The sequence below is a fragment of the Empidonax traillii genome, unplaced genomic scaffold (assembly GCF_003031625.1).
Source record: "Empidonax traillii isolate 1590-97213 ecotype Southwest subspecies unplaced genomic scaffold, ASM303162v1 scaffold325:size649781, whole genome shotgun sequence".
In the NCBI taxonomy this organism is placed as follows: domain Eukaryota; kingdom Metazoa; phylum Chordata; class Aves; order Passeriformes; family Tyrannidae; genus Empidonax; species Empidonax traillii.
Window position 1 is genome coordinate 448,189 of NW_020955518.1, and position 21,293 is coordinate 469,481.

The 21,293-nt window shown below is 45.4% G+C and overlaps 1 protein-coding gene across 1 annotated transcript in view; it reads right to left on the minus strand.

Annotated features, from left to right (window-relative positions):
- Nucleotides 1-20,820, minus strand: part of ZHX2 (zinc fingers and homeoboxes 2) — a 76,144-nt gene extending 55,324 nt beyond the window's left edge. The window contains exon 1 of the mRNA XM_027891669.1: nt 20,742-20,820. The gene's annotated coding sequence lies outside the window, so the exon portion shown is untranslated. The remainder of the gene's footprint in view (nt 1-20,741) is intronic.
- Between the last annotated feature and the right edge of the window lie 473 nt (nt 20,821-21,293).

A 21,293-nucleotide genomic window follows, 5' to 3' on the forward strand; every position in this document is an offset into this window, starting at 1 on the left:
CTCCAACAGGACACTTTCCCTGGGGGAATGTTTTCCTTCCCTTCATCCACTAGCCTCACACTGAAAATTAACCTTTCCCTCCTCTCCCTCACATCAGGGGGAACAAGGGCTGCTTCCCTTCAGCTGACTTTCCCGCCTTCCTCTCAAGTATCAGAGCACCCCCATGACATAATGAATTTAATATGGGAAATGTATTCACCCTCTTATTATGGATGAGGCAAAGCAAGACTAATAGTTTGGATTTATTTATGTTATGTCAGTTTAAATTAAGGCTGTGGCTTTGCAAGACTGTAAATCTGGCTTTGTCACGCCCACTACTTGACCAGGACCATCACTTCCCAAAATGCAAAGTGCTGCCTGGCTATGACCCCCAGCAGACCCCAGCTGCTGGCAGATGGTGCCCCTGGCATTCTTGTACCAGGCTGAGGGCTGTGGCACTGGGAGGGCTCCAGCTGCAGCTTTCATCGACACCATCACCCCGGACTGCCACTCACCCCACATCCCTGAGCCTGCATTCCAGCCTGCTGACCAACAACTCCCAAGTTAAATATTTAGGCCACTTTGCCACAAATGTAAATGCTTTTTTGCCTTGTGCTCTTTCAGGTGGACTTCAGCAAACACGTTTTTGGCCATCCCTCCCACAGCAGGTCGTAATATGGGGGACAGTTTATCATCTTCAACAAAGCTATCAGGCAAACGGGTTAATGTATGAATGTTAGTGTACAAATGTGCTGAAACTGAAAGTACGAATGTGTCTCTCAAACTAGATTCAGAAAAGACTACAGGTAAATATAGTCAGAAGTCACTGAAGAAAGTGAGTGGTAATGCCCAAATTTATACAGAATCACAGAATAGTTTGGGCTGGAAGAAAGCTTTAATTATTTATTAATTATTATTAAAACAAACCTCAATTCCAATCCTCGACATATACATGACCTCTCAGTGAAGGAAACAGCAGCTCTGAACTATTTCCTCTAATGGAAGTTAAGTAAACAACTTTAGACAAAGCTCAGCAACCCTCCAAATGCAGGCAGGGTAGTTACAGCTCTTTTTAGCCTGTCCTTCATGTATCTTCAAAGCAGTCTGTGAAATCAGTCATAACTTTGCCACTGGATCTCTTTTCTTTGCAACTCCGAGACAAGTTCCAAATAACGGGAAAGCAGCGCAGCAACATGAACCTCCACTGTCCAAAGGCAGACTGCAGAGTTTGGATTTAATTTGAATTTATATGACTGTGTTTTCCAAATGAAATGTGTGGTCTAAGCAAAAACAGATCCAGAGTCTTCACTACCTTCATCCAAACTCAGCCATACGCTCTCACATGTTCCACTGAAACAATCAGGACCCCCTTGCGCCCCAAAATCCCCTAGAGCACTCTATCCTACAAGGAGCTCTGTAATGCTCTGTTCAAAGATGAACAGCGCTCAGAAATTTTCTCTTGATGGAAGCTGTATTTAAAATGTGTTTCTACTGTCCTCAGTGGGGTTTCACATTTTGGATGTGGGACAAAGCAGATATCGTGTGCAAGGAACTAGAAATCCTGTCTGCACAGAACTACCTTAAAGCTAGAGCTTTAGGACTGGATATAGACCAAATCTGACCCCTTGAATCAAGTTGCTCAGATCTCCTCTGCTGCTAAAATACAGGTAGAATTTTGTCCTGAAAGCTTCATGTTGCTCCTCAGCAGTTTGCAGCAGAGTCTAACTAGAAACCTGTCAGGTTTCTAGTCCGCACCTCAAATAGTCTTGTCAAGTCATACAATCAGCAAGAAGCAGCCAAGGCAGGGTTTTGTTGTCAGGGAATGTAAACAAATAGCAGGCAGTGCTGTTCATCTATCTCAGGTTGGTGCATATAATTTTAATTAAAGCATTTATGTAAATACAGATGCAAATTAGGTTCAGTATAGCATCTGCCAAATTACTATCAAAGACCTGAGGCTACTGGCAAATTATCAGAATGAGCTTTCATGATGTGAGGGTACCAAATCCAGTCTTGGTACAGATGCTGTATATTTTATTTGGCTTAAATTTGCAGTAAAATACCATATTGGTACATACAAAAGAAGCTAAATAGTCTTCCATTTGAAAAAGAGCACTTACCAGGTAAACCAATATCATTAAAATTCATCCTTTAGACAGCCTATGTCTAGCAAAAAAAAAAAAACCTCTTTCGCATTTCTGCAACACCTATCAAAGAAACTCAAAGCGCCTCTGAAATGTTAATTAATCGATACTCTCCCCAAGGGATATCTATTTTAAAGATGGTTACATGGAGCCTGCACTCATCTCTCATTTGCCAAAGGCTCGCAGGAGGGAAAGCCACAGATACCGAATCTGGATCCAGGAGACGTGAGTCCCTGCTCCTCCGCACTCTCATCACAAGACCTCCCACCACAAATATCACACGAACTTGCTCACACCAAAGAGGTGCGAACCTCTTTGGCCTACATATCACTGCCTCAAAGTAGTGTTAACTTCAAAACCTTGTTAAACCTGAAAAGGCGATTACATGACAAGAAAAATAAGGGAAAACAAATCACAAGGAGAGAAAAAAAAACCAAACCCAACATTTGAAAACTGAAGGAATCTTAGATCATCCTGAAAGGATCTTATCTCTGGAAAACTAAAAGGTATGACCAAGATAATGTTCACAGCAATATCAGCATCAACTTCTGCTGACTATTTCTTCCCTCCAGGTGCAATTCCATCTTTAGGGCCTTCCAAGTGGAGAGCATCTCTCCTTCTTTTTCAGCCCTCCAGTAAGACCAATGTTTGGAAAGAGGCAATAGCTCCTAACGTTTAAAAACAGACTTAACAGATCAAATCAATGATGCTTAAGCAAATGTTTAACATTTTCCCTGCAATATGCTTGCAAATTTCCCAGGGTTTGAAATTCCCACTGACACTGAATGAAGTGAAATCCAATTTATTCAGAAGAGAAGCATGAAGTTTTGGGAAACAATTATTTTTATCTACGCTGAGGAACAGGAGAAGGAAACACAGTAAGGTTTGGAGTCACATAGGCACATTTATAGCATGACAAAACATGATACATACATGACATATCATTACTATGCCAACATTGTTTGGAAGACATTTGTAACCAGTATTTTGTAAGCATATGGTCACATAGTGGCCCCTTCCTGTGCTCAAAATTAAAAACAAAACAGAGGGACAGGAGCTAAATGCATGAAGCCACAGACTGGCCTGTTTGCATTCCTTTGCCCTGATATCAGTTATAATGACTGCATAGTCATTTAAATGCTTTGCTTATTGACTTGTTTATTTGTCTTTAGCATTTTGCTTCCAAAAAAACCCAAAACTAAAACCCAAGTAGCAGGTAAAAATAACAAGTGTTGGTTTTGAACATTGGGACACCAGTGTGAATTCCTACAGTAACTGTGATTTCGTGGCTGCAGGGAGAGTGTGGAACAGGGGGAATGAGAAATGGAAATGATACTAAGGTTGCATCTCCTGTTATCTATTGCAACAGGCTAAATGTGAGAGCTTCGTGCTCTTGGAAGTCAGACATCCCTGTGATCCATGGCTATTAAGAGAACTGGGGTGTGTATATATACATATACATATATATATGAAACTCGCTGGAGAGTAGTAACACTTCATGCTTGGCTTCTCCATATCACGTCTGCATCTTAACTGGGGACCCTGCTCTAGCAAAATAATTTTCTAGGTCCCTTTTGCAGGAAGAAAAAATGCCAAGTTTCACTGGGGGGGAGGGGAGTGGTCAAGACTGTTAAAAAGGATGAGACACTTCCCATTCTTACTTTGGGAGAAAACCAAGCCGAAATCACACACTTGCGGTGTATCGGCTTCAAGTAGTCAAGCTCACACTCCTAATGGAGGACAACTCGGTGATCTTCATGATTTCTTGTTGATAATCACATCTCAATAGACCTTTATCTTATCTGAGACTTAACTGGGTAATTCCAATAGATCAAATTATTGCACTAGTTTTGCCAAAGGGTGACTTTCAACATACAAGCAAACAAATAAGTAAGAGACCTGCGGGTCTGATGTGGTCTTTGCCATCTGTGGCACTCAGCTGGCACATACTTAGGGACTTGTTTGGAAATCATTGGTCCCATACTGTACTGAGAAGCTGAGCCATTCAGGAAGCAACTCAAAGCCCAGGGACATGGGTGCACCAGAGGAAAAGGAGAGAGCAAGAGGGTATAGTCCCAGACATGCTATGGCAGAGGAGGTTTTAATTTCCCACCCATCCTTGTGTAAACCATTTTTATTCCTCAGAGCTTCTTCACTTAATTTTTGTAACAAATACTGGGATGGAAAATACCCAAAAGGATACCAGGTGCTTGTATTTGAAGAAAGATGGGATTAAATAAGTACCAATAAACCACTCTCTTCTCTGCTTCTCCAATTAGGCTGGAGATAACCTTGAGGTGTTTTCCTCGAGCAAAGAAATGTGTAACTCTAAAAGGCTGGGGAGGAAGAGAAGAGCAACATTTCATCAAAGGACCTGTAGTAGCAGTGTAACAACATAATCTCTTGAAGGGAGCCAGGGATTAAAAGTCAGTGTGGAAAGACTGAGTAGGTTGTAAAAATCCAACAGTTACCCATCTTTCAAGACTCCAAGGGTGAAGCTGAGGTAGGAAGAGGGAAGGGGGTTGTTCTGCCCAAGAGCTAAAGTTGTGCCTTGTTTCCTCCGTCTGCATATTTTTCCACTTTTTATTTTTGCATCTCACAGTATTATACAGCACTGGATGGCACACAGCTAGAATAACAGCTACTGTGCCCTGCTCCAGAGTGCAGTGGGAACACCCCACAAAGGAGGAGGATGAGAGCAGACCTGCAACATTGAAATGCATCTTTCACCTCTGTTTTACTCAGGAGGATCTGAAAACACATCACTCGAAATTTACAGGAACCAAGACCCCAGAAACACCCCAGCAACAGACGAATGCCCACGTAACCTCGTCGAAATGTTACACAGCAGACAGGGCTATTGCGGCAGAGCCCTGGCCTACAAGAGCCCAGCACAAGTCCCTTACAGGCCAGAGAAGGGGTGGCTTCCCCAGTGCACCCACACTGTGCCTCAGGGCTGTGCCAGCACAGCAACACCACTCAGGGACCTCTCCATTCGTTTGGCCAGTACAGATTTGTTGGCAGAGGTCTGTAGTGTGGGCACGGCTTAACCCCAAGCTATTTTCAGCAGAAGACAGGATGCAAGCTAACTTCCCAGCATACAGTACAGCCTGTGCCATAACACAAAATCCAGTCTTTGTGCCTTTCCAGAGCTGCTCTGCTGGAGGCAGGGACCACTGGATGCTGTCAAGTAAGAGCCAAGAAGCTGATGCCACGAAATAAATGGTTTTATTAAAACCACAATAGGACAGTTTTCATTGATACACAAACTCTAGATGAGCACTGTTTTGGGGTCTGTCATGTCACATTTGTGCAGAAGAATCCACCTCCATGTGCAGGGCAGTCAAAAGGGCAATTTTCACTCCTTAAGCCAAGGCAAGCACAATGCATAAACAGCATCAGTGGCAAAAATGAGAAACTAACACATCTCAAAGGATGATTAGACTCTTCTCAAAAGGCAAGGTTTAGCAGGTCCCTTAGCTTCATCCCAAACACAACCAGGAGACATTTTACTTGGCTGGCTGATCTGTTCCCCCATTTCTGCCCATTAGGCAGTTTTGCCCTTTTTTCCTCTTAATTTTAGGCTTGTATAACGTTTTTCTGAATCAGAATTTACCATGAACCAAAGTGTCTGCTGGCTGGAGTACCCACTAGTCTAAATACAAGTGAAAATTTAAGCTAAGACTTCTTCTAACCCTGTGTACCACCCCTGAGGGCACAGGCAAACACAGATATAGCTAATAAACAGCTTGTTTCTAACAAAAATGCTGGAGACCCACAGGTCCTAGTGAACTACCAGTACCCCATGGATCACTTAGATGACAAAACATCATTTTAAGGGCTAGACTTTAGAAACCATTATTCATGAATGTGAACAATCATTTGACAAGACACGACTACTCTGCCAGAAAAGGAAAATGAATAATGAGTTGGAGCATTCTTTAAAGCAAGGTCCAGTTCTCCGTCCCAAAGTGTTGCAATCAGGAGTCTGCACAAGACTGAGCACAGACATGCTTTTTCCTTGGAGGTGTAACTTGCAGCTGAGCAGCATGCAGAAGACACACCTGGAACTCCACTGCTGCCAGCCACTGATTTAGTTCATGTTATGATACCAAGAACCAAAAGTTGATGTTGTGACAGAGAACCACTTCTTTTTCCAGTTATTTCACAGGATACAGTAAGTTTCTACTTACTGACACTGTTAATTATCACTGTGTTTTCTCACATAATTGATACTTGATCATTGATGCCTTTGGCAGTGATAAGACACAACCCCCAACATTTTGAATTACACTGATCTTCCCTCTGGTCAGGAACAGAGATTTTATAATATCTCTTACCTGTGATTCAACCTCAAATTCAGAGAGGAGGAACAGGGTCTGTTTTGGGTGGCAGACTCCTCCTAACTACCAAGGCAGAAGTTAGGAAAGGGGTCCCAAAACTTAGGTGGAACTTTGTGGTTGCTGAGATGAGGGGAAGACCTTCCATGATGAAGAGAGCAGCTCTACAGATGGAGAGGTAACAGCACCATTGGCAACTAAAAACCACCAACAATCTGCTCTGCAGCCTCCAGTGCATCTGTCTCTAGAACTACAGCTGCACCAGTCAACAGACAGGGACTCAATTCTTGCATTTACCCATTTTCCAGCTTTTGGAGGAATTGCTTCAGTAAAGAATGACAAGAGTCACTCAAGACCTGGATGCTATTCTTGTAGCAGTAGAGTCCCAGAAGTCTTCCCCAGAAACACTTATTGTAGTTTTGAGGGCAAAACCAGATGGCATTCAGTACGCTCCTGGAATGTTCTTGGAGATCAGCATGACAATGGAGTCCCACTAGGGCCTGCTGTAGTCATGTAGGGCACAATATGACCATGTTTTACCACTAAGCTGTGGCTACCACATTCACTTGTTACGGCACTGTGAAATCAAGATGTTAAGATAAACCCTTAAACACTACTTCAGTGAAGGGCTTTGAAATTCTATCCTGGATCCACTGTAACTTTCCTTCAGCAACTAAAAGGAATCACTCCAGGAGGGAAACCAAGCATCCCTTGCAATGTGATATAATCTGGGATAAAATATTCACACTCTGTAAGAAATAATGAGAAAGTTGTACCAGGGAATGTTTCCAATATTGATTTGTTTTGCCACCGGGTTTTACCTGGGCACTACGTGCAAGCCCAGAAGCTCAAACAGTACTGAAGGCTGGTTATTCCTGACACACCCTGCACCTTCCAAACACAGAAGAGCTTTCTTACTCTGAAGGCCACCTGCATAAGGAAGAGATGTGAAGCACTGTACAGACCAGTCTGTACAGACTCCTGGAGTCATACCTGTTCTCTTAAAAGTATATCTCTCTACATTACCAAAAAATGCCTCCCACATGTATTTACACTAGTGTTTGCTCTGCAGATGGTTGTGGGAAAGAAATACAGATTTTAATCTGCCTGGTGCACCATCAGATGAGCTGCAGTTGGGATTCAGTGGACAGACTCTTTATTGCTGGTATATATAAGCAATGAGAAGAGCACAATTTTATCTCCAAAATTTGGATGGAAGGAAAAAATGGCTTCCCTGGTGCTTCTTGGTACTGAGGAGAGCTAAAAGCACTGGTACATTCCCAGGGAAAGCACTACTCAGTGTTGCTCTCTGCAATCATGTAGGAGATCTGTTTGGAATGCGATGGGAATGACTTGTAGCAATGGGTTCAGAGGAGTCTTGGCGAGCATCCTCTTTCACACTAATCAGACTTCAAAAGTAGCATTAGAGCTTTGGGTAAAACATTTCCATTCTCTTATGGCTTTCTATTGCTTGGTTCCAGGCAAACTGGAAATTTTTGGGCCTAAGTTTCCCCATCTCTTAAGCAAAACCTTCCCAATTGATATCTCCCCTGGAGGTATCAATTACACCTTGGTGCTTGTAGAGGAGGATGCAAAGGAAGGCACTACAGGAACTACAGATCATCAATAAAGCATTCAAGACTCTGTCACCAATCCTTTAGCAAACCACCAGCCCACTCAACCCCTAGAGCCAGATGTGCAGTGCTAGCTTGGAAAGCCAAAAAACAGACAGAAGCTGGCAGCTTCTTCATATTCATGAGCTCTGCTCTTTAATAATGCTCAACAAAACTTGAAGGCATGTTCTCTGCTGTTGCTCTTGCCCTTTTGCACAGTGAGCAAGTCATAAATATTTCAGGGGAAGAGTCCAGAAAATTTGCAAGATTGGTCCTTGCCTTTTACAGCATTAATGAGCAGGCCATTAATAGTTAATGAAGCAGCTGCTGGTGATCTCAGAGGTAAAGGCAAGATGAGAACAGTAGTGTTTGCCCATTCGCTACAATGTGATAATGCAAAGGAATGGCTTCATCCTTTTAACAAATTCTCCCCATCACGGCAAGACCCAGGAGCTGATCACAGGACTTCCAGCAGAACCACATGCAACGCCCCTGCCCTGCTGCTGTCACCCAGCAGGGATGGAGACTGCTGCAGATGGTCTGAACGGACTGTCCTGCTGCTCTGGGCACATCTGTGGGAGTGAAAAGGCCTCAGTGCTGCATCTCACTTAAACACAGGTGAAATGTTCCAAACACTTACCCAGGTAGGACCATGCAATGCCTATGGGCAGGTGCCTGCGTGCACCCTCTAGTCATACATATGTAACAATGCCAGTAAAAGGAGTGGAGTTTTGGTTGGGTCTTTTAAAGGTCTCAACTGCTTGTGCAAAGCTGCACCCTGAAAGCCAAATTCACAATACAATCAGGCAGGCAAGTTCAAGGAACAGTTTCTGTGATTTCAGCCTCATATGCAGAGAGGACTCTGGTGAAAAGGTATTTTTGCTGGACTTTTTCATACCTCTGAACTGACATCGCCTTGTCTGTACATGTGCAGCTGGGAAAGCGCGTCACCTTTTGGCAACTCCACTTGCCAGGAGCTTTACTGAGGAAGGGTGCCACCGGCCAGGCTGCTGGGAGCAACTCCAGCCCTACAGCCTGCGCAGGAGCAAAATGAAAGGGGACGGCATGAAGAATTGGGTATAAGTTTGGACACCGCCAAACTCAATTTCCATCTTTTTATCCCTGATTTTAAGGGATTTGTGAGGTTTGTTTTCATCTGCCTCCACATTCATGCGTATGTGGGCCTAACAATCCCAGTACAGTAACTTCCTACTGGTCTAATGAAAGCAGACAGGGTGTGGAGGAGAGACACCCATCACTGGTGCTATGGAGAGTGGTTAGTCTGACCCCTCTTTCCAGTGCATGCAGGAATTCAGTCTCACAAGTCAAAAGCACTAAAAGCTGTTTGCGTTGGTCCTGCTGGCCCCAGGAATAATCAGTCTCCTGGATTTCAGCTCACATCACATCTGGCTTGTCACAGATTAAGCTTTTCCTGTGGTTTTCTGATAGGTGTCTGTACAAAAAAAAAAAGGATGGGGAGCAGAGATGCTCCCTGAAGACCCCCACGTGGACAGGGACAGCACAGACCCATCTCCTCCCACAGAAAACTGAGTGGGGTTTGGATGGAATCTGAGTATATCCCTTTTATGTAAGTGTCCTTAGCATTGAGTGCAAAAGTTCATCTGTTCCAGCCGTTCAGAGCTGGCAGTCAAGAGCCTTGCATGCAATGGGAAGAGGAAAAGGAAAAGAAAAGCTTACTTTCAAAGTTACAATCTTAATTCTACCCTCCAAACCAGAGATGTTTAGTAGCGCAGGAGTCAAAGACAACTGCACCACTGGGCCCTCTGTTAAATAATGATTTGCCTGATCTATCTGCAGGTTCTCACTGAAGAGACAAAAACCTTCCCTATCAACATCCTACTCTCACCTAAGCAGTAGGTTTCCTACAAGCACCTCCTGGGATAATTGTCCTCTAGTTTTTGACAAAACTGGTCCTTCACTTTGCTCACCTTCCAACAAGACTCTGCCTGCTACTCTCAATGCAGATCAAAGGTAACCTAAGTAGATCCTTACTGTACTAAGACCTATAAAATAAATTTATTACATTAAATTTCAAGTAATTATTTTATCCTGTAATTTGATTAAAAACTATAATTTGCCAACCATGCTTTCGAAAAAAAATCACTACTCAGACTTGATAGTAAAGTACATAATTACCAATGAATGTACAGTGCTTCTTTTTAAAACCCACAGCATGTAACACTCCTTCATGCTTTAAGTTGGAAGCATCTTAAAGTCGTTATAAACCTTGATTTAAAGACCTAAATACCTTGAACTATTTAAATCACATTAAGGATAAAACTTAACATACGAAGAACCCTTCCAAATCCAAATGTGTACTGGGATGTTTCCTCACTCTCATACCATCTATTTTACATATTTTAAGAACAGACATTTTAAAACCACAGACAAGTAAAAAAAAAAAAAAAAAGTTTAAAGACCAAAAAACCTCATCCAACCTCAAATGTTTCTTCAACTTCCGACTAGCGGCCTGTTTCATTTAAGGAAGAAGAAAAAAGTTATTTTACCTTGTCCTCTCGCAACAATGTAAAACCTTCAGTGGTAAGTGTGTGTTACATTTTCTGTTTTCAACCCTAAGAGTACTTTTTACTGATTTTGTAACACAGCAAAGGGACAAGGGCCATTCATACGCTGACCAAAAATTAATCAAGCTCCAACCCCAAACAAGCCAGGCGGTCACAGCAAAAGGTGAAGAGTGTTTTAAGGTATCTGTAGGTTGTGAAAGACCAATAATAAAGGGTGGCAAATCACAGTCTTTGCTGCTGTGCATTCATGAGCTTGAGCAGAAGAAGGGTCTCTCAGTCAACCTGTGCCAGAAGCTCCTCACAGGAACTCTTGGGAAGATGTTACTGCAGTGCCTTGATGCACAAACCAAACAATGACCTTGTAACACATGGTAGGCTCCACCCTGAGATTCAGTAAAAGGGTCAGGACAAGAGCAAGAAGGAACAAATAAACCCCCCTATCTACACGGGGATGAACAAAATGCATGCAGATTAAAACCCAACATAAAATAAAATAACTGAAGCGTATTAGATGAAAGCACGAGCAGTGATCCTACTGCTTGGGCCAGTGAGAGGTAAAGAGGAAAGGATGTCTCAAGACCAAGGCAGCTAACTGAAAAACAGGATCAAATTCAAACCTTGGCTGCAGAAATCAATATAGAGAGAAGACTCAGGTACAAATTCAGCTTTCCTGCGCAAATGCACCGTGTCCAAAATGCAGCAAACTACATCTCATAGTGCTGCACACAAAACATCTAGAGTTCAAAGTGTGGCAGAGGCCATGTGGTAATTCCCATCCCCTCTTGCTGCCTGCTACCTTCTGAAAGTAAAGCAGCCTGCAAACAGCCACAAATCCTTTGCCATACAGTACGGCATACTGTTTACATCACCACCAATTTTGGGATGCAGCAGCCCTTGTGTTAAATTTAAATACACATATATCTCCTTGCAAAGTACCTCACACACTCTTCACTGAGTGCTTCATATTCAGCAGCACATTTCAAAGCAGATCCCTCACTCCATCAAGCATCACAACAGTGCTTTCCCTGCAGATGGAGAGTTCCTTATCTCTCCTTGTCCTGCAAGCACCCTGCCACAGCAGGCTCCCTGCTAGGATGCAGACAGAGCCCTCCAAAGGGTGGGAACAGGCAGGTAGGGGAAGAGGGGAAGGAAGAGGATACCACAAAGAAATTAAAAATGCAAAACATGCATGCAACAAAGCATTTCCACCTAAACAGGGAAGAAGGGACAGACAGGGGTTTGTGGCTTGTTTTTCTTTCAGAAGAACGCTATATTTATGTCCCCTAGAAATTTTGTGGGAGAGGTGCATAGGGCTCAACGGGAAATTGGGGCCAGCTGTCAAAGGGTGTCTGGTGCCCAGTGACCACATGCATCTTAGGGCTGTACATCCCGAGGCTGAAAGCACTCACCCTTGAGTGCTTTGAGGTGAGAACAAAACCTTCCACTTCTCCCTAGGAAGCAAGAACAGAGCAAGCAAAAAGGAGTTCAGATTTCAGGAGATTAACTTCAAATCCACCAACTCAGCGCTCTGATTTGCTGCTGGAGAAGAGATGGGGCCAGGGCTAAGATCATCCCCATGTACAAGCTCTTTTCAGCATAAATAATACATTGTGACACTCCTCTCCTGGCTTGGACATGCACTGAGTGTTCACACGCTCCTCTGGACCATCGTACAGAGAGTAAACACGTAAAAATAAGGTAAAACATGAAAGTAAGGTATTTACAGATATGGCTAAGATCCAGGATAATGGGAGAAGCAAACAGAATTTAAGGCACTTCAAGCATACTTAGGGTTGAAAGCAAAATCCTTCACAGAGACCAACACTTTTTTTCTCCCTGTATCTGATTAACTGTGGATTTTGAAACTTGTGTTTGCCTTGAGCAGTATTTCCCAAGCCACCTCATCCTCTCTACATCACCACCAGGCACACAGACAAGATGCCGGCAGATACGTAGAGGAGGGGCATCCTGTGAAAACTGCTTTAGCAACAGTAAAATTGTGAGGATGCTCCAACTCTAAAGAAAGAGAAGCTGCCAATTTAAAAACAGCTAAGAAAACAGTTCCCTCCAAACACATCATTATTCCTCATCACTCCAATTGTTTTGAAACACCCGAGGAGCCAATTCCTCTCTTATGCTGGAGAATCCCAGACAGGCAGAGGGAAGTCAAGGCTTCCTAAGGCAGCACTTTCCTGGTTTTTATTCATCACCTTTTGTACTTGGGAACTTCCTACCCCCACTAGTTGGGAAAAATCCTGCAGGGCCTCAGTGGCCACCAGCCCCTGCACTCCCCAGCCTCTCCTGGTGTGTCACGGACTCTGTTGCATTTGCCAGCTCTCCCGTGCAGCAACCCCAGGTACCTTCCCTGGTGTGAAAATGCCATGAGGCTTTTTTAGCATTGTATCACTGCTGGCTTTTCAAAGAAAACTAAACCTAGCCCTCAAAAAGGTAACATGGTGGAGCTGGCACCTCAATATCCGAGCATAGGTTGGGAGGATGGGCACCTTAGGTCAAAGCCCAGGGTAAAAGGGCTTCTGTCTCTCAAAAACAGCTGGCTGCCAAGTCCTGAGAGATAAGGAACACATTCCAAAAAATGTGCAACTGCAAAGTCATGACTCCTCCTGGTACCAAGTATGACATGACAATAATGAAAAGCAGCATCGTAACTGTGACAGGCTGCAAAAGATGACATGGGGATGCCAGATGGTAAATAAATGAGTGACAAAGGACTCTGTAACTACCTATGCCTGAGCAAAAGGAGGATGTTGGTGTAGCAGTCTCATGGGTGGGAGCAGTGACAGTCATGTGGACTTCTAGCCAGGTAGCCAAGTGCTCTCCCCAAGAGGGAGCTGAGCTCTCAAACAACTTCCACACTTTCAATCACACAGAAATAAATAGGTCTGACCCAATGCCACTCTTCTCAGAAGACCAGGAAGGGGAATTTCTATGGAAAAATGCAGGAAAAAAAACAGCTTTAGGGGAAACCATGACTCTCAGGGATAATCCTATCTTCCACAATTTTCAAGGAAACTGTACTGAAGCTCAGAAGACAACAAGCACCAAAGCCTGTAACAGTAGTATGCTCCCAGCATATCATTTAAATAAATCAGTTTCTGGAGAGACAAAAGACAAGGAAAAACTCCCTGTGGTGTCTGACAGTTTGTGCTCAAGAGGATGCTGGAAAAAAAACCAACCCACAACAAAACATATTTGCTTTTGAGGTGGGCGGCAGGAAGAGGGGCGGGGAAGGCACATCCTCAAAAACACTTCAGGCCAGACACACCAGGACTTTCCTTCATTTTGTGCAAAAGTGAATCAGCAGCACTCTGCCTGCCCAGCAGCAAAGCTCGGAGATGCTGGCGCTGTCTGCTTAGTACCGGATTCCACTGGCATGAGAGGAGGCAAAACCTCCCAGCGTCACTTCCCAGGCTTCCATCCCGGCACTCTTTGAAATCCTACAAAACTTAACTACCTCCAACTGCTATACTCTTGGATTTTCGTCCTGAAAATAAGATTTAGAAAAAAAGAACAAGTATTTTTCCACTTCTGCTATCTAAGTGACGTGTAACATAAAGTAACTGAAACTAATACGTATGAAATTAGGTTGAGAAATATAAAAAATAAATGTCCAAAACTTGGAGTGAGAAAAAGAACACATACACTGGAGGTGAGGGAAGGGGCACAGAGTTCTTGAGAAATACTGGTATTTTACTAAACCCTTCAGCAACAGCTCAGAACCTGCTATTTTGGGGTGCTATTCAAAAAAACCCCAAACTACAAATAACAAGATTCTGTTCAAAAAAAAAAGGACCCACATTGTTCCCTATACAGTTCTGTTCCCATGACTTCTTCCTCCGCTCACGACACTGGACAAGAGGTTAAATAACACTGAACTTGAGACTTCCTTAGTTATGATCACTGACTCATAAAAAGTGAGAAAATCTCTTTCCATTTGTTTGTTTGTTGTTTGTTTTGAGCTCTAGCAAGTGAAATAAACAGTTTTAACACTTATTAGAAAATTATGGGAATGAGGCAATTAACTACAAAAGAGAAGCCAAAATCAACAGGTAATTTGAGGTTGCAAGTTTAAAAAATTATTTAAGAGGCTAAATAAGGTCAGGACAGGAAGAATGAGGGGAAAAAAAGTGGGAAGTAAACCCCAAGATTTCAGGCCTGTGTGAGGGCACAAAGACCAGTGCAAGAAGTTCCCATCCCACCCCTCCCACTGCTCACATGAAATTAATAGTCCCCTCCATCTGTGCCAACTGGAACAACACTGTAAATCACAGCATGGAAATGCTACAGGTTAAAAATAATACTAAAGATATAGATATATATCTCAAGAAAGGAAGGAGGGAGAGAAGCAGGGGGCTGTTTCTGTGCGACCCCAAAGCTAAGGGTTTGCTAAGCGGAGTAACACAAGGCAAATAACTTTGCTTTTCATCTTGCAACATTTTTCCAGAACATAAGATAAACTGTGGAAGGATTTCCCAAGTGAACTGAACTACACCACGGTCAGATAACACCAGTATGGAGAAAACTCCATGACATGCACAGAGCCACTTGCATTTGGACCAGGATGTGCTCACTCCTATGATCCAGAGCCTCCACTGCCTGCACCTGCAGGGAAGTCTGGGCTTAACTTGGGCTTAACTCCAGCTGTAACACGGGTTTCCCAGAGAGGAGGCTTGATGTGCAGACATCAAGAGCTGAACAAGCACATGACAACAGGTATCTCTGCAATGGACTCATCTCACATCAGTTCTGTGCCGCTAATGGTTTCCACGCGGTCATATCAGCCCAGGGCATGACATGTCACTGATGCAGCTGTGCTGGCAAAACCCACATGCAGAAAGGCTGTTGCACAAGCAAAGGGGCATTTTTGCCATTGTCACTTACTGTGACAGAGTTTGGGAGGATAAATCCACAAGTAGCACATTAACCCAAGGAGAAAGTTCTTGATGTGGTTGTAGAATGCTGACCCGACCAGAGGGCTTGTGAGCTCCAAGGCGGCTGGTACCCTGTCTAAGGAGGTATTAAATACATGCATGCTCACTTTCCACCAAAGCCTGTAGCAATGGGACAAGGAGCAATGGTATTAAACTGAAAGAGATTAAGTTTAGGTTGGACATAAGGAAGAAATTTTTTACGATGAAGGTGGTGAGGGAGAGGAACAGGCTGCTCAGCAAAGCTGTGGATGCTTCATCCCTGCAAGAGTTCAAGGTCAGGCTGGACAGTGCTTTGAGCAACCTGGTCTAGTGCAAGACGTCTCTGTTCATCATGTGCAGTGTTGGATGAGATGATCTTTAAAGGTACCTTTGAACCCCCAGCCCCAGGGGCTGGGCAGCCAGCAGGTTTCTCCCAGCTGCAAGACAAAAGGCAGCAGAAGACAGAGAAGACGAGATGATTTCAGAGTTTGTGAACCATGCAGATGGAAACTGAGCCTAAGAGTGAGCCTGGGCCATGGCCCTGTTTAGCATGTAGTCTATGTAGGTTGGGGTGAGGGGTCTTGGGATCTGCAAATTCCTCTCAAAACGTCAGTAAAAGTTTATTTGAGAGGCAAGCAAGTGGTGACCAGGCTTTGGTTAGCTAGATCAGATCCCCACTGGACAACAATCTGGAGAAGGCATGAACTGCAGATGTAGCTGGGGAGGCTCATTGTCAGAATGACACTGAATTCCTCATCTGTGCCCTGCTTTCACCCCCCAGCACGTACCTGCACAACCGGACAATTCACAAAAGGTTGTCAAAACTCGCTGACATCTCACCCCCCTCCACTCCTGATGTGCGATTTCTAACCACGCAGGTGTTACAGATCACCTTCTTCCCCACTTGCTTCCCGACCCCTCCTCCCCTCTCTGTCGGCCCTCCAGATGGCAAACTCTCCCCTGTCAAGCACTGACATGAGCCTTCCCACCTCCAGCCCCGCTCGGGGCACTGCCCACTGCAGCTCAGCTCGTGCAATCTCATCCATGAATTCAAGCAGATGTTGCACCATAACCCAACTCCTCAGCTATCAGAACAAATCACGTCAGGAAGGCTTTTTTAAAAAGTCCCCTTCTGGTTACCAACATATAAACCTCCTCTGCTTACCTGTATTATTCTCTCCCTGCTCACTAACAAAAACCATTTGAGGCCTCTTCAGTGCTAAATACACAACATCATTTCACACCTCTCCCTCTGTTTCACTGATCTCCTGGTTTCACCAGCAGACTCACAGTACTGATCATTCTATATAAACCCAGCTTATGGAAAATTCAGTTTTCACTTCAGAAACCAGTTTAGGGTCTCATGGTTCTGGGAAAACCCTCCCAAGTGCATCATCTTAGATCCAGACTCACATTTCTTGCCGCAACCCCAAGTGCATATTTTTTAAAACAAAACAGTAAACCAAACTGCCCTTCTGACTTGCAAAGGCATGGCAGTTTGTGGGGGGAAGGCTGGCTTGGTGATTTCTGAACCACTCTGGAAGGTACACTGGAACTGAATTCTCTTCATCTTCTGAGGGCTCAGTTAATTTTATTTCCATTTTGCTACACCTTTGCAAATGAAACTCTCAAATACTAACCTGTATGAAAAGTATTTGGAACATTCTGGAAATCAACAACTCTTTTAACTTTTCAAAAAAAACCTCCAAATACTGCTACCCTGGGACTGAACTGTATCATGACATCCAGTAAACTTCAGATCCATTTTTGAAGGATTAATAAAATAAACTAACCACACATATTAGTTCCAGCTGATCTGACACATATAAACACACCTTGATAGAAGAGCAGCAATAATTTTAATGGTTTAAAGTTAAAGCATTTATAGACTATTTTAATGCCTATTTTGTTTATTACTTACTTACAGTATGAACAGATACCATCACGCAGATGTGCAGTAACTTTTAGGGAAAGAACACACTTGCTGAATTATCCTCATGCTTGAAAGAAAGTCAAACCACAACTACACTCCACACAGAATGTCAATGCAGCTTTACTGAAACCTGACAGCCACGCTGAAATCTCAGGGAATTCAGCTGTGACACTGTCTGTTTCTGAAAAAATTCTAATTAAAATACTATTTTAATTTATTTTTCAGTACATGTTTTTATTCCTTAAGCAAACACACAAAAAAATAATTTAGACGTGGGTCAAAACATCCCAACCAGAAGAGACTCCAAAGAGAGTTTCTGAGGATCATCCAAGCTAGAGCAAAGCAAAAAGAAATAAAACCTGAAGATGTCACACACACAAGTACAGTGATGTCATGCCTGGCATTAAAATCTTTGTCTTTTACGAGGATGAGCAAAACCTGCTGTGTTCTCATTCCAGATTGGAGCAGTTTGAAACTGGTTTGAAAATGCAAAAAGCAGCCAGTAACTTTGCTATATTTAATGCTGGCCTTCTTTTTTTTGACTTTTAATAAAAACAAAATAAAACTTCTCCCCTGCAACAAGAGAGAACCAAAACATGACACTGCCAACTTGGGCTGTTTCATATAATGGGTTATTGATTTTACAGAGACACTGTCTAGAAATTGTTGATTGTAATTAGAGTAAAAAGGAAAAAAGAAGTGGTACTTTGAGATAAAGCAATTGGAAAGAGTGTTCTACTTTCAAACACTGACAGCAAGAAATGTCCTGTGTGATGAAACTCTAACAGAAGAACTTTTGGGGTGGACAGGTGGGAAAAATATCATTTTATGAAGGTGAGTAATCATGAGGTCTTTGGGCTGATCACTGAGCTATACACACCTATACACGCTTTCCACCACTAAGTTCATCACAGATACGAGAGGACAACATGGGAGAGCTGTTGGCCATTTCTTTCTGAAGAAGCCTGAGGGGATAAATGCATACGGGTTTGAACTACAATAGGGACCAGCAACAACTTTAAAAATGCATGGGCTTCTTAGCATTCATATTCGTCCCAATTGCTGGCCAGCACCTTGCTTTCCCTGACACCCAGATCGATTTGCAATTCTGTGTTTCAAAGAGCTGCTGAGTCCATACAACATACTGAAGCCACATCTACATTAGAAAGGCTTCACTGGGACAGAAATATAGTACACTGGCAAAGCACTTTGGTCACAGATACCACTTTAACAATAATACTCATCTACCAGTCTAATAAAACCATGGCAGCACACAGCACTCTTACTTCACATGCCATTTCCCAGTAAGGCTGTATGCACGAGGCTTCTGCTAGAGACATCAGAGCTCCCGTGTCACATCTGCGTCTGAATGACCACCCCAGCCCCAGCCAGCAGTGATAAGCCCTGCGTGAAGTTTAAGCTGTAGTTTTTTTTAAAAGAGGCAACTCATTGGTAAGCTATCTGCAGATTATTTGTAGGTGAGCTGGATGACAAAGCAGAGAACGGCAATGATTTATCATCATTTGCTGAAAAATAATTATGTTGAGGTATTTGATATTTTACTTCTCAGCCCCAATTTAGAAACATTTTTTTGTTGCTGATGGGATGATTATCATGGCTTCACTAAACGATGTGCTAAAATCCCTTCCTGAACTGGGATTTGACACCTGGGACAAAGGAATCAAATTAAGTTTTGCCTAGCTGACAGCCTTATGCTGGTATTGCCGCGGGAGATGCCCTGTACTGCCAGAGGTGCAGCTTCTCAAGGCACTGCACACTCTGCCACCCTCGCCCGCTGCTCCCGGAAGGGCTGTGGGACCCAGTGGGCAGGAGCTGCTGATGCCCAGCAATCCTGATCACCGTATTACCTTCCCACCCAGCAAGCGCCTTCCTCTTCCCTCCCATTCCTACTTCTTTGGATGCTTTCTCCCCTTCTGCTCTCTACCTCACAACCCAAAACTTTTGCTGAGTTTCCCTGCACGGCAGGACCCTCGCAAGCTCTCGGGGTTTCAGAGGAGTACCTGCCGTGGGACAGGATGGGGAGCCGCCATCGGAGAGGTGCTTGGGCAGCCCAAGCAAATCAGAGCCATGCCCCGCCCCCCCGGCCGTCTCCATCTGGAGGGATTCCCAGGCTCTAAAAGAACAAAAGTGGTCAGGAAGGAGCTGGGCACAGGGATACCCCAAAGTCAGACAGGTACATCCCTATGTCATTTCCAAGTTCTATGCCTAGAAAAGGGGGGTGGAGGGGGAAATCTGTGTCTTTCTCTGTCGCCTTCATCCCAGAGTGAAAGAGGGAAGGGGAAAATAAAAGGAGACGGCTCTGTGATGGCTTTGGAAGCCGGCTAAAACAAACGGGAAAGTCACCCCTCATTAGAGGAAAAAAAAAAAAAAAAAAAAAGCGGATGCAGAGTGCCAAAGCCCGAGTTTCCCCAAACTCCCCTTTATTCCGGAGAAAATCAAATGCCACAGGAAGGCAGAGCCTTTCGCCGAGGTTGGAGGAGGGATGGAGCGGGGCGCCCGGCTGTGCCCCGCCGCGGTCCCGGCTCGGTGCCGCCGCTCCGCAGTCACCGGCAGCGAGCCCCGCGCCACGGCGTCACGGGCGGGAGGGGGGCTGGCAGCGACGGGAGTGGGGGCAGGGGGGAAAAAAAAAAATCAAAAATTAAACCGGAGGAGAGCGGTGCCAAGTCCGGCCGCGGGCGCGGAGCCACGCGCGGCGCCGGGCCCCTCCTGCGCCCCGGGGCGGCTCTGCCCCCCCGGCCCGGGAGCCCGCAGCTCCTCGGCGGGGACCGCGCTGACAAAATCGCCCTGCTCGCCTCTACGTAACGCCCTGTCGAAAGCGGACGCCATATTTTGTGTTGCTGATGTCGACATAGACAAACGTAGACATGTTTCCCCCCCACACTCCTCCTCCTCCTTCGGCTTTTCCCCCCCTTCACCCAAACTTGCGATCAGGAGGCGGCGGGGAGCGCGAGAAGGGCGAGGGGAGGGAGCCTGCACGGCCAAAAATTAAAAATACAGATTAAAAATATTAAAGAGCCCACCCCGAACAACCCTCCCGGCTCCCACCCCCGGCAGTCTCGCCCCCCACCCCGTTCTCCCCGTTCCCCCACCTCCCGGCCCCCGCCGAAGTCCCAGGAACCGGACGGTTTCCTGCGGGAGGAAAAGTTGGGTGCGAGCGGCCGGGGCGAGCGCAGGGAGGGGGCGGCGGGGAGCGCCGCGCACCGGGGGAGGGGGGGCCCCGCCTGGGAAGTTTCCTACCTGCGCCCAGGGGCGGCGGCACCGACTGTCCCGGGCGGAGCGGACACCGGGGCTCCGCTCCCGCCGCTCCGCTCCGTGCGCCGCCCGCGGCCGCGGGACCCCGCGCCCCCCGCCCCCGCCGCGCCGGCCCGTGGGCAACACGAGCGCACGCACCGGCCCGGCCCCGCCGCGGCAAAAAAAAGAAAAAAAAAAAAAAAAAAAAAGGGGGGGGGGGAAAAAAAAAAAAAAAGGGAAAAAAAGGGAAAAAAAAAAAAAAGAACCCTCGATCGGCGGGGATCTACGCCAAACCCCACATGATCTCTGACGTCAGCCTGCGTATTTGCATACGATACCACCGCCGGCGCGGCCGCCGGGGTCCCTCGGCGCGGCCGAAAGTTGCGCGCCGGGGCCGCGTCCCCCCCCATCGCCCGCCCGGCCCCGGCCGCGCCTCCCCCTGCTCAGCCCCACCAGTTCCCCTGGCGACCCCCCGACCCCGTGCCCGGAGCGCTGCCCGAGGGGACTCCGCTGCCCCCGTGGTGACACCGCCGGCCCGTTCCCGCTGGCATCGCCGGC